Here is a 12,263-nt window from a genome sequence, read left to right as displayed (position 1 = left end):
AGAAAGTTGAGCACTCTTACTGCTAGTGAGCCGGCACCCAACCAACTTAGTGAACCGCTTTGTTGTTTCTACAAAAGATATCATGTTAAACGCCAATGTCCAATGCAAGTAAATGTCAGAAACAACATATTAAAAAGGCGTGTGTGTACATTACAAAAATAGCAGGGCTGGGTTGGCCACTTTTGAGTTCTTCTTGTTCTGAAAATCATGCTAATAGCCAGAAGTAACATCATTTTAAATAATCATTAGAAATCTGAAGTTTGAATATAGAAATTATCACTCATACACGTCATATATATTGTCAGACTGGCCATCTGACTGGCCATGCAGTATCAATCACTTAGTTGCCATTTGTAACTGCAAAGTATAAGTTGCACGCAACGTGATATGCTGGATGCAGCATATTAATTTTTTTTTAGCAGAATGGGTTGATAAGAGAATTAGCAAACATGGTCTTACTAGTTACTACTGCAGGTAGCTGAATGCAAAATAGGGTAGGTTAACCCGTCGAAGAATAAAGAATGCAATCACCAGTACAAATGTAAAAAAACTGGTTGGCACAAAACTAACCACTAGATTACTTATTGCATGATTGCGATTGGTTTCAAAGTGCTAGATAGTATTGTGATGGGGCACGGAGAGGAGCCTTGTTAACAGTGGGCTTCAAGATTAAATTCTGCTACCAATCACACATAGCAGAAAGAAGTAATACCCTGAAATCCAACTAAAATTCTAGAATTCCAGCAAAAAACACTATCCAATACTGAATGACAATTGCTCCAAGAAACAACCAGTGATCGATCACAAGCACTAGTAGAAACAAGGGCTTTTGCACCGGTTCGAAAAGGCCATATGCACCGGATGCCAAATCGGTGCAAACGATTCGGTGCAAAAAATCCTCCCTTTTGCACCGGTTCAGTTGCGAACCGGTGCTAAAGGGGGCACCACGTGGCCCGCTGTGGAGCGCCGGCGGAGGACCTTTAGTACCGGTTCGTAGGGTTGTGCCGCGGCAGGGTTTTGGTGTGCCGCGGCAGGGAATTGCACTAAAACGCTGCCGCGGCAGGAAATTTACACTAAAACGCTGCCGCGGCAGACTCTGCCTCCATTCGAAACACGTTATAATGCAGACACATATATATAGGAAACCATTATATTACATATATCGATCGAAGTGACACACGTTCATGCATATATATATATATATATATATATATATATATATACGACGCGGATTTGCTACCATGGTGGCTAGCTATGCACCCACCACTGGCCATTGGATATAGTGTGCAAGAAAATCAAGGGATCAAGATTCCTATAGCTATCAGTGGAATCACCTAACGGAATATGTTGGGGCGTTTCCAGCCGTTAGCATGCTGGCAAGAATTGATAGTTGTATTCTATAGTGTACAATCTGAGCTATGTTACTGCAACCTCGACTGTAATACAAATTAGTCTACGTTTTAGAATACACATGATGAAGCAACGTTTTGGGAATACACATGATGAATCTACCTTTTAGAATACACATGAAGCCTGCGTTAATTCTACACCCTCAGTGAGGATTGGCTCTTTAGCTTGCATAGCTAATGTTACTTATAGAACGCACTCCTTTCTACTCGGCAAAAATTCACAAGACCACTGCAGATGAAGCAAACACTATACAGCGGATAATGCATTGATAAACAAACTTGTGTCTATGGAGGGGTGATCAGTGGAGAGGGCTCTAAGAGCGCCTCTGATTGCCCACCAACCGCCGCCGCCGGCAGAGCCCCTTCCCGTTCCAACCGGCCAGGAAAAATAGCATTCGTAAACTACAAGACTGACTGATACTGATATGTTCAATACAATACAAAATGAACATCTAATTGTAACCCGTACAATAATTTAGGGAATCTACTAAAATCATGTAGACAGAAATGAGGACATCACTTGCTTTTGGTTTGATCGATCTGAAACATCAAATCAATGTACACAACAAACCCCACAATTTAACAGGGGAAAGTCTCAAAGAAAATGCAAAGTGCGGACAAAAAAATAAGGATAGAGAATGTATCAGCATCACTTTCAGCGAAGCAAACTGATGGATTGTTGAAATCCAGTGTCAAAACTTACTGCCCAGTCATGCAGCACGTAGTGGCACTTGCCGTTTTTCTTTGTTTCTTTCGTCCATGGCAAAACTTTGTTCAGATTTAGGAGCATAATAACTTGGCAGATCGACCAAAACATTGCTGCTCGGTGTTTGGTAACTGCTCTGCACCATCGGTTGCTAATGCTGGTCGACAGTAATGCTCCTAGCCAGCAGCCATAGCTTCATGAGCATCCGCTTTGTGTTCGCAGCCATCCTCACCTGCTTGGCCTTGTAGGCTTGTACAGGGTGCTGGCCGCTTTGAGGAGCATGAGGAGGAATGCACACGAGACAGCATCCTTGCCCACCAGAAGAAGGCTCGCAATCTTCTCCAGCATGAGCAGCTGCATGGTCGTGATCAGCTCCACGTTGTCGTTGGTGCAAGAGTGGTGTCACCGAACGGCCACTCCGCGGATAGCCCGTCCTTGGCGACGTTGGGCAGCCAGCAGCGTTCGTACGCTTAAGCGCGTCACCGACGGTCTTCTCGGGGATGGCGCCCGTCGACTTGACGGCCACCCTATTGCGCCAGTAAATGTCGACGCCGAGCTCGGACACATTCTGTGCACACTACAGCGATGCCGGTGCCGACCTCAACTTGGCGGGCATGGCGGCGGCATTAGGTGTGGAGATGAGGACGGCAATGGCATGCACGCAGCAGGGAGTGAGGCCGAGCTCCTCGCAACGGAGCACGGTGAGTTTTGTCCTTCCAAAGGCGGAGGAAGCGAAGAGGAGTCGAGCTCATCCCGAGCTTTCCGCGGTGGGCGGCTGCACACTGGACCAGGACGAGGTTGTGCGTGATGATGGTGTTGTAGCAGAACTTGGCGCATTCCTCGAAGGCCCCGCGCTGCCGAGAAACCTTGAGCTCGACGACATCACCATCGCTGCAGCAGCCAGAAATGGATAAGACCATCGAACCTGCATATCATATGAACCTTAAAACTGACCATGCAAAGTGCATACAATATAAACAGATGAAGAAACATAAACAGATGAAGAAACGAATCTTGTGTTCCAGAATTTTGGAAAGAGATGAATGTGTGTACTGGCTACCAAAAGAGAAACGGTGTTGGGGTAGTCATATCTGCCGATTTGTATTTCATAGTGCTGTACAGTTTGCATAGCGGTATTTCTTACATTGGTAGCTGAGCAATATGTGTATTGCAAACTGTATTGCAAGTAATGGATGTGTAATCAGAATTTGAAACTTGTGCTCTCGGACAGCTGTGTTGGAGACGGCGTCATCTGCTTCTGTTTTCAAAATGTGATCCCAAGTGTACATCCGGTAAAGTATGATGTATATCCAACGGATGGTGTGGTGTGCACAGCTAGCCACCATGGTAGCCCACTATTTTGGATATATATATATATATATATATATATATATATATATATATATATATATATATATATATATGATCAGTATATATATATACTGATCACCGTACCTTCTTGAAATTATTAGATCCAACGGTTGCGGGACGGTCTTCTAGCAACCGAGCGTGTACGAGCAATTCAAGAAGAACTGGCGGGATTCTTACTTCAGCAAGTCATAGCTCCAGACGGAGAATACTATGTGCCGGCCGCCATCCAATATTGAATAGAAATTATTTTGAAAGTTGATGTAGACATATATATATATATATATATATATATATATATATATATATATATATATATATATATATATCCAAAATAGTGGGCTACCATTGTGGCTAGCTGTGCACAACACACTATATATATATATATATATAGAGCTCAACTATTCTCGAACCCCCCTTAAGAGGGGTTCTAGAATAGCTATTCTCGAACCCCTAAAACCAACCCGGACCAATAAAGGAAAAAACCCACCCGACCCGTAAACGAACTTCCATCGTGCTGCCCGCCCCACCACGACCACGAACAGATCGAGCGCCCGGCCACCTACTACCGTCGCGGCCGCTACCCACCTCCAGCCCGCGCGGCGCCGCCCACCTCCCGCCCGCGTGCTGCCGCCGCCCACCTCCCGCACCGCCGCCCCGCCGCCCCACCTTCTTCCCACCGACGGGGCACGGCGCACCTGGCCCTAATCCCGCAGCACCTTCTTCCCCGACGGCGCCTCCATGCCTTCCTCCGCTGCGTGCTCCAGCCGGTGGCCGGCGCCGCCCCTATGTTCTGCGGCGTTCGCTGACCCGGCGTTCGCTGACCGGAGATCTCATCCGCGTCGCCCCGCCCCACGGTCGCCGGCGATGTGGACCTCCTCCACGCCCGCCTCACCGACCACCGGCCTCCTGCACGACAGCCTCCCCTCCTTCCCGGCGTGGATTCTCGTGGGTGCGGGGCCTGGGCTTTCGCGTGCGCCCGCCGTGAACTCCCCTGCATCCAATTTGGTACCCAGCCCTGCGCGGGCCTTCCCCAACCTCCCACGGGACTCACTGGTGGCCTCTGCCCTCCCCTTGAATTCCTGCCTCGCTCACCTGTTGTTGCAGTCTTAACTCGGTTGGACAGTCAGGCCGGAAGGGCTGTGGATTCAGGCCAAACTGCCGGCTGTTTCGCCTCCAATGCACACTCGCGTGGTCTGTACTGACGTGTTGTTTTAGTTCTCCTGGTGAGCCCCTACTTCCTGATTTGTTTGCATTCGTGCAATTGCAGCGGTGAGCTGAGCAGTAGCAAAAGCAGCAGCTTGATCCGTTGATTAATTAGCCAATGCATTGATGTTGTTTACTAGTTTTTCTCTAGAGTTTCTATGTTCTTTGATGCTTCCTTTGTATCTATTTGACACATAGAAATAGAGATTGATGCCTTCGGGCTGGTACCCAAAAAAGTAGTAGTTCACCATTGGCAAATTCCCTTATTATTTTCCGGGTGGCTGTTTCATAATGTCTCTTTCAGTTCAAAAGAGAAACAAAAGAGGTGTTCGCTGTGAAGTTCATTTTTATTTATTTAAGGGATAAGTTTAAGTCGTATGGCCTGAGGTGTTTAGGCACTACATATATTTTTTGGCTCAACATGCTGGAGTACTAGATCATCTAGTTGAGCTAGTACTAGACTACTAGTGTACATCTATTTACTAATAGACATGGAGTTCAGTAGCTCACTTAAAACACACAAACAAGTGAGGGTGAAAAACATGCACATGTCAAGTTCATTTTGTTTGCCGGTGGAGTTCCCTTCATCAGTCGTAGGATTTCACCATTTTTGATTGGCAAAAAGTAGAAATTTATTCATGAGGAAGAAAAGTTCACATTTTTCTACCACGAAGTTCACTACATCATCCTTGGGGATTGCTGCTGTTAATTGTGAGAAGCTCAATTAGGCCAAATACTATTGATGTCTGCATCGTTGCAGATTGTGTACGAGACGATCTCCTCTACTTAGATAACATGATAATGGCTGTAGGGGTTGCTGAGATGGAAAATTAGGGAAGTTATGAAAGAGATTTAGTATAATAGTATGAAATTGGAATAAAATATCCTGGTCTCCGCTCTCTGTTGTCCCAATTTGGTCGTTCGTTTCTGTTCTGTCAGTTGCAAAGCAAGTATTTTTGGTTTCAGGAGTTTTCAAGTACAATGGAATGTTAATTAGAAGAACTAGTAAAAAACCAGCTTTTGATGAAGTTTTTGGTAGCTAGAAAAGTTAAGTATTGTATTAACGTGAAGTTCACCTCTTTTGTGTAAATGATTTTTTGTTGGAACAATTTGATTAGCAAAAAGGAGTTTGATTGTAAAAACAATACTAATATAAGTTCACTTCTTTTCTATTGACAGGTTCACTTTCTGATAAATATATCAAGGGAGCGCCGCTTTGGGAGTCCACAATGGGGAAGGTAGGCAGCACCCTTACATTCACCCCTCCTTCCTCTGATGAAGTTCATTATTTTTAATCCTGGAAATTCGAATCTAGGAAAAATGAGTGTTAAAAAAATTCATCAATGTAGTATACTAAAAATGATAAAACAATCAGCAAAAAAAAAAAACTAAAAGTTTACATAGCGAAGAGACGAAGTTCACGCTCTATTTACGGGAAATTTGTTTTGTTCGCGTCAGTTTTAGGCAAAACACACAAAGTATTGCACCTTAATTTAAAAAAGAACACAAAGCGAAGTTCAAGTTTATTTGCTGGAAAAGTTCATCTCATCTGGCGCGGAGAGTTCATTTTTTTCGGCAAATACTTATAACTCATCAACACGGGAAAAGTTCAGATTTTATTGTCACGAAGTTCACCAGCTACTGGAGCCTCTTGTCAATGATAACCTGCTGTTGCATTGCAGTTCAGTTTCTCTCTCTATTCAAGTTCAGCTTCATATATGTTGGGAAAATATTTTGAGAGTTCAATCTAAATATGCTCGTACATCCTTAATGTTCAATTTTACTTGTGTTGTATTTCTAAATTGAAGTGCAGATTAAATTGTATGGTAGTTGCTTAGCTTTCACTTTTATTCCCTATAGCATTTTTGGTGATTGTAAAAAATCATGTTGTACTGCTGCAGATGGATCGTAAAGCTTGATCACGAGCAGGGCACGAAGCAGCAGGTCGCTCAGGTAGTTTTCTCATATTCCTGAGTGCAGCATCGAGCGGATCTCTTGGTTATTTATAGCAGTCGGATTAGGACCAAAAGGGAGTTCAATTTTTTTTTTTTAGGCAGTAATTCATTCAGTTGTAACAGTATGCTTGCATCTTTACAAAAGTTCAGTTCTATTGCTGGCAACATACGTGTTTTCTGAAATAAATCTGTTTCATGATTTTCTTATATATTATTGTGAACTGGGTCTCATATTTTCGCAAGGGTCATTTTATTTCCTAGAAATTCAACATTGTATGTAACTGGACATAGTTTAGGTGGAGCTATAACAACCCTTCTCACTTCCGAACTTTCATCTAGTCAAGTGTCCAAGTAAGATCAATTTGATCCTGATTAGATTTAGTCTTTTGTTAGATCAGCATAAGGGAAATGTTCTTGCAGCAAGTCGGATCACACTTATTTGATGGAATATCCACTAGGAATGTTGTGCCATGTTTCACTACATGGCTATGAAGTTCACATCTCTTTTTAGGGTAAGTTCACTGCGTGAGGGGAAAAACGTTCAGTTAAACAGTACAGTAGCAAATATGTTGTGGTACAGTTCATCATTGCTCATGATATGCTGTTGGATCTTTAGCGATGTATTAGCCGTCGTGCAGTTTCCATTGATGCATTAGCTGCACATAAAAACAATTTCACCTAGTTCACATATGAAGTTTACTAATTTTTGTTTGAAAATTTATTGTTTCATAGACTGTGAAGTTCGCTTTTATTAAAAATGCAAGTTCGCTTGTCCAACCTAAGTATGGACTAGTATAGTTCACATTATTCAGAAAAGGAAGTTCGTCTTTATTATCAGGAAGTTTATTCTGTCTACCTTTTTAGTTAAAACCACAAGCAGGAAAGAAATAAAATGTAGAGGTTCATTTTGCTTACAAAGAGAAGTTTACATATCATTTTGTAGAAGTTTACATATCACTTTTATATATTTATGAAGTTCAATTAGTTCAACAGGGGTTTCACTTTCGTCAACAAAAAAGTTTATTTCAACTGCTTAGAAAATGGTTCACATTTACATAGCACAAAAAAGTTCACTTAATTTATCCTGGAAGTTCATCTCCCCTCCTTGATGTCCTGTAAAGTTCGTTTTGCATATAGTTTTTTCAATTATCAAGAAGTACACTTCATATATTGTCAGAGTTACTTTACGTTTACCAGAGTACACTTCGAGAAGCTTAGTCTGATTGATTTTCTTTGCTTCGTATTTGTTGCTCTTATAATGTTTTTTCTCTGTATAAAATATAGAAATCCATTAGCTACTGTGTGAGATGTTTACGTTATTATGTTCATAAAGTTCAATTCGTCTACATGGAATTTTTATTTGCTGGAAGGTAACATGAATATTCAAAGTTGGGAGTTCCTTTTATATCTTCCGGGAGTTTATTTATCTTTCCCACTATTTCAGTCTAAAAGCACACCACAAAAAATTAAATTCAAACAAAAAATACAAAAGTGTGTCTGCAGCTATGAAGTTTACTATTATTGTTTTGAGAAGTCCAGTGTGATAAAAATGCAACAGTTCTTCTAGAGAAAAAGAAAACATGAGTTCACTATTCAGGTTACATCAGTTTGCTATGTAAAATCACAGAAGTTTGGTAGATAAAATTAGAGGTACACTTTGTCCTACACACAGAATCACATTTTTTCTCAGAAAAGTATATAATGTTATATGAAGTTCACTTTGTCCATGTGAGAATTTCAGTACATTTACTAGGAATTTTAATTCGTCCACGTGAAAAAGTTCATTTGTTCATACTAAATAGTCAGATAAAAAATAGAAACTAACTCTTCAATTTATAAAAACAAAAAATCTTTCTGAAGTTCACTTTGGTTATATTTCAAGTTCACTCTGGTCTACGTGAGTTTATGTTGCATGCTAATTTTAGTACTGCATTTCATTTCCATGTGAACTCTCTAGTGTGCATATTTTATGATCCAACCATCACCAATGAAATAGCTCTCTCTTATGTCTACGAATCTGCATAGTTTATGAAGCATGTAAAGTCCCTGTGATTTGATTTTAACGTTTACATGCTTACATACAATCCAAATCACCCATTTAAAAGAAGTTGAACTATTATGATTAAAATTTCAAAATCAGCTATTCATATTGGATTATATAATTGTGCAGATGTGGATCTTCAAAAGGACATGATCTCATATTGAAGATTATTTTGAATTCGCATTGGTGTTTGAACTTATGAGCATGATAGGAGATTCTGGATAACTTTCTTGAACTTTGCGATTGAGTTGGAGTTGTGATGCCGTAGGTCAGCATCCATAGGAGTTGGCGACCTCCAGTCCTGCTGCTGCCCCATATCCCTTTCCTGCTGGTATCTTATTAAGATGTTCTTGGATTTGGCTGGTTGTAGACGTGCTTGTCCAGGCCATCAGCAACGGACGAGCTCAGCTCCGCATCTGAGTAATCCACTTTTGTGTATCTCGACGGTTCAGTTGTGTGTATATTGACATTTCAACTTTTTTGAGAGAGGACAGTGAACCTCTTTGTCTACAAATCTTAGAAAGCTTATTCCATTCGGGCAGTTTGTTTTCTTCTATAGTGGAGTTCAATTCATATGCACTTGAAAGTTCACAATTGCTATGTGTAAAAATTGTAGTGGTGATAATACCCTGACAAAATGCAGTTCACTTTTAATTTATTGGCAAGTTCAGTTCATCAAGCCTAGTGGCGGTCATACTGAATCAGGCTGCCGTTGTAGGTCCTATCCCGTAGGACAGAGAGACTTCTTTCGTTCCACACCCGGCATGTCCTGTCTTGATTCCCGGTGGCAAAATGTCCAACCACCAGGGCTCCAAGCAGATGCAAATGAGTAATCGAAGTGACACTTAGAACTTCAGAACTTGACCATATAAAACCTCAAAGTCTAGACGGAGAAATACTATGAAAACAGAAATAAATTATAAAATAATTTAATATATAGTAAATTGCTCATAAACCATTACACCTCAAAGTTGACCTATAAAATCTTGCATTCAAAGAAACCAAAAAAAAAGTTCACTTCGAGTGCCCTTAGTAGTTCACTAATTGCACTGGTTGGAAAACAATTACACACCATTAAGCTGCAACGTAAACTTGCAGGGTGTACAAAATTGAACTTCTGGAGATTTTCTTTTGTCAAACTTCACTTTGTATCGGCGCGAAAGTTCACTTTACACATGTAGGAAGTATATTTTGAGCATGCTTGAAACTTTTATACTGCGATCGGAAGTTCACTAACATATATCGAGAAGTTCACTTCCATATTCGAGCACTGTATTTTTTTTTGACGGAAATCATATGCATAGAAATCATTCGTACAACCTCTTATTGGGCAAATCGACCGACGCTACGTAAAATTAGCACTAATATAACCCTATTAATACTCCAACACACCGCAATGCCTCACCTAATCAATCTAGATGAGCCAATACCAAAATGTTGCCGTGTCGGCGTTATCTCCGATTTTACATATCTCTGAAATTAAACTTTAACCGTTCAGAATTTGGAAAAATGTTCAATATGAAAAAGCTGCGCCTAATCAATATCTTTTCAACGCAATATCACTTGGAACATTCCGACGAGTGGTTCGGAAAAAATCCCCAAAAAACTGTACAAAAAACCGAGAAGTTTCAAAAGCGGAATCAAGTATTCTCAAATCTGCTCTCAAACGGTAAAGAATTTGGAAAAGTGTTCTTCATGAAAAAGGTGCGCCTAGTTAGTAGCTTTCCAACGGCATATCACACGCATCAATCCGATAAACGGTTTGAAAATCAGAACACCAAAACTGCACGAAAATAGAGAAATCCGTGAAAACGTTGTTTTGTATATTTCAAATTAGTTTTAAACAATACAGAATTTGGGAAAACACTGAACACGGAAAAGTTGCGAAATTTCCGTACGAATCCAACGATATATTGTACGCATCCATCCGATAAGCAGTTTGAAAATTAACATGAAAATACTGTCCGCACGAACATGCAATTCTGGTATTCCGTCGAGAAGTTCACTAGGAAACACCCGGAAGTTCACAAGTGGTTCCAGAGAAGTTCAGATGCGACGAAAGTTCGCTATATTTTTTGAAGTTCACTTCAAACTAGACTGAAGTTTCGGAAGTTCGCCTTGTACAATATTGAAGTCCGTCGGGAAGTTCAGATTCATGGAAGAAGAAGTTCAGATCCATGTACCGGGAAGTTCAGAAAGGGTTCGAGAATAGTTATTCTCGAACCGGTTCGAGAATAGCAGACCTATATATATATATATATATATATATATATATATATATATATATATATATATGTGTGTGTGTGTGTGTGTGTGTGTGTGTGTGTATGTGTATGTGAATGAAACAGAAGGTGATAAAATAAAGTCATGAATGTTGTTTACGTACATCAAGTTGTTCCAAAATTTTGGTCACATGGTGGGTATTCTGGCGAATGAACTCACAAACGTAGAACCTGCATAAATTATTCCCGTCCTCTTGCCTCAAGCACTTTACGAGAACAAAGTTCAATCAAAATAATAATCAAGGATGATAATAATGGTATTGAAACTAGAATCAAAGAGATGCGCGACCTAGCTAGTAGTACTTACCGGTACAGGTTTTATTCGAAGCTCTTTATTCCGTAAACCCGGAGCCTTGTTGGCGAACCGTTTCCAAGCCTTCTGGAGGATATCAGCCATGTCCCCCCACGCCTCAAGGGGTTTACTCTTCGAGTCCATGACTTCTACTACTCTGGTGTCAGGTTCAATGACTAGCAGGATATAGTGAAACCTGCGGACACATATATATATATGCATAACTCATCAATTACACTTAACACATGGAGTAAGCAAAAAAGATTTAATGTGTGAAGACAGTAACACTCACGCGAAGTTGTAAGGAAATAGTATTGCCCTTTTGTATGATTTTTTCCTTAAGGCATATACCAAGTTATTCTCTGTGTCCTTGGGAGAGTTGTCGACAGTATACCCATTCACGGTATATGGGTCAATGAACCCAAGATCATAGATTTGCCCCTTGCGGCATTCACGGATCTTCATTCTGCATAATATAGTGAGAGTATAGTTATATGCATGCAATGGACGAGCCGCGGTAGAGACTTAATTACATAAATAATACTTACAGATAGTAGGCACTCAGCAGAGATTTGTCGAGGGCGTCTTGATTGAATAACTAAAATAATTCACAAAATTCGATGTTCATCACGTCAGTTCGCCCGTAGTGCTCATCTTTGATTGCCACCATGATCCAGTTCTGACCGTCCTTACATGCATCCAAGTACCAATTATGCAGTCTTCGCAGTTGTGTTGATAGATGAGGCAACTCCTCAGCTTTGACAAGAGGTTGCATGTACTTGTACTGGTATGCTATTTGGACATCACCCGTGATCATGAAATCGATGCAGCTTAAGTACTCAGGAATACTCATAACGGCCGCATCTGCCTCATCTTTGTATAGTTTTACCATCATCGGATCAAGGCACTGTAGGACATCGGGATACACTTGGAGCGGGGGGCACGAGTTTTTCTGGGTTCCAAGCTGGGGAACTGGTTTCCCTTCTTCCTTACTTTTTTCCCAC

General features: G+C 41.0%; 1 protein-coding gene across 2 annotated transcripts in view; it reads left to right on the top strand.

Moving 5' to 3' along the window:
• Positions 1-12,263, top strand: part of LOC127336710 (4-coumarate--CoA ligase-like 1) — a 287,662-nt gene that overhangs the window by 186,767 nt on the left and 88,632 nt on the right. The window lies entirely within an intron of this gene.

Source organism: Lolium perenne, chromosome 2, assembly GCF_019359855.2.
Source record: "Lolium perenne isolate Kyuss_39 chromosome 2, Kyuss_2.0, whole genome shotgun sequence".
NCBI classification, from domain to species: Eukaryota; Viridiplantae; Streptophyta; class Magnoliopsida; order Poales; family Poaceae; genus Lolium; species Lolium perenne.
This window is presented reverse-complemented; position numbering and strand designations above follow the sequence as displayed.